A 1,498-nucleotide genomic window follows, 5' to 3' on the forward strand; every position below is an offset into this window, starting at 1 on the left:
ATGGATGTTAAGACCGCTTTTCTAAATGGAGAGTTAGATAAAGAAATCTACATGCAACAACCGAAAAGATTTGTTGTAAAGGGTCAAGAGCACAAAGTGTGTAAACTCGTGAAGTCACTATATGGACTGAAACAAGCTCCAAAACAGTGGCAAGAGAAATTTGACAAAGTAATAGTGTCAAATGGTTTTAGGATACATGAATCTGATAAGTGTGTGTACAGTAAGTTTACTGGAAATAGAGGTGTAATCATATGTCTATATGTAGATGACATGCTTATTTTTGGTAATGACATGCTTATTTTTGGTACTGACAATGGTGTCATTGAAAGTACTAAAAGTTTCTTGTTGTCTAGTTTCAGTATGAAAAACATAGGCTTGGCTGATGTAATTTTTGGTATTAAGATCAAACGAGTGGACAATAATTTGATTCTAACCCAATCGCACTATATTGAGAAAATTCTTAAAGAAATTTAATCAATCTAATTGTACACCCATGTCTACACCTTTTGATTCAAATTTGAAATTGTATCCTAATACTGAAAGAGCTGTTGATCAGCTAGAATACTCAAGAGTAATAAATAGCCTAATGTATGCCATGACTTGCACTAGACCTGATATTGCTTTTGCAGTGGAAAAACTTAGTAGATACACTAGTAATCCCAGTAGTGTGCATTGGCATGCTGTTAACCGAGTACTTAGGTACTTGAGGAAAACAATAGACTATGTAATAGTCTATAATGGCTATCTAGCAGTGCTGGAAGGATTCACAGATGCTGGTTGGATAACTGATCGTGAATATCACTCGTCCACGAGTGGTTGGATTTTTACTCTTGGAGGAGAAGCTATCCCCTGGGGTTCTAAGAAACAAACATGCATAACAGACTCAACCATGGTGTCAGAGTTTGTAGGGTTGGCTTCTTATAGCAAAGAGGCAGAATGGCTAAAGAATCTCTTGTTAGAGATTAAGATATGGCCAAAACCTATGCCACTAATATCTTTGCATTGTGATAGTGAAGCAACTCTATCACGGGCCTATAGCCATGTCTATAATGGAAAGTCTAGACATATAAAACTGAAACATAGCTGTGTCAGGCAATTAATCACAAAAGATGTGATTACCATTAGTTATGTAAAGTCAGGTGAAAACTTGGCTGACCCCTTAACAAAGGGACTTGCAGGGGATTTGGTGTGGAAAACATCAAAGGAGATGGGTCTCAAGCCCACTTAACATAATCACTCCTGGTGGAAACTCGACTCAATGCTTGAAGAAATATCAAGTCTTGAGTTCAATGAGCCCAAGTACACTATATGTCGTGATTGCAAGCACTTAGTTTTATTTCATTTTCATCCCAAGGTTGAAGTGCTTGGTACCTGTAATGTGAAAAGAAGAGGATGAGTTAGCAAACTCTTAATAAGCTTACAACTAGATTGTTAGGATATTGTAAATTACAGAGGTACTCTTAGTAAGCTTACCTATGTGAGTGTAAGAGGTGGTGCT

At 37.0% G+C, this 1,498-nt stretch overlaps 1 pseudogene; it reads left to right on the forward strand.

Moving 5' to 3' along the window:
* Positions 1-493: 493 nt before the first annotated feature.
* LOC145802620 (secreted RxLR effector protein 161 pseudogene) lies at positions 494-1,228 on the forward strand (annotated as a pseudogene).
* The last annotated feature ends 270 nt before the right edge of the window (positions 1,229-1,498 follow it).

The sequence above is a fragment of the Camellia sinensis genome, chromosome 11 (genome assembly GCF_055761805.1).
Source record: "Camellia sinensis isolate YWXY chromosome 11, ASM5576180v1, whole genome shotgun sequence".
Lineage (NCBI taxonomy): Eukaryota > Viridiplantae > Streptophyta > Magnoliopsida > Ericales > Theaceae > Camellia > Camellia sinensis.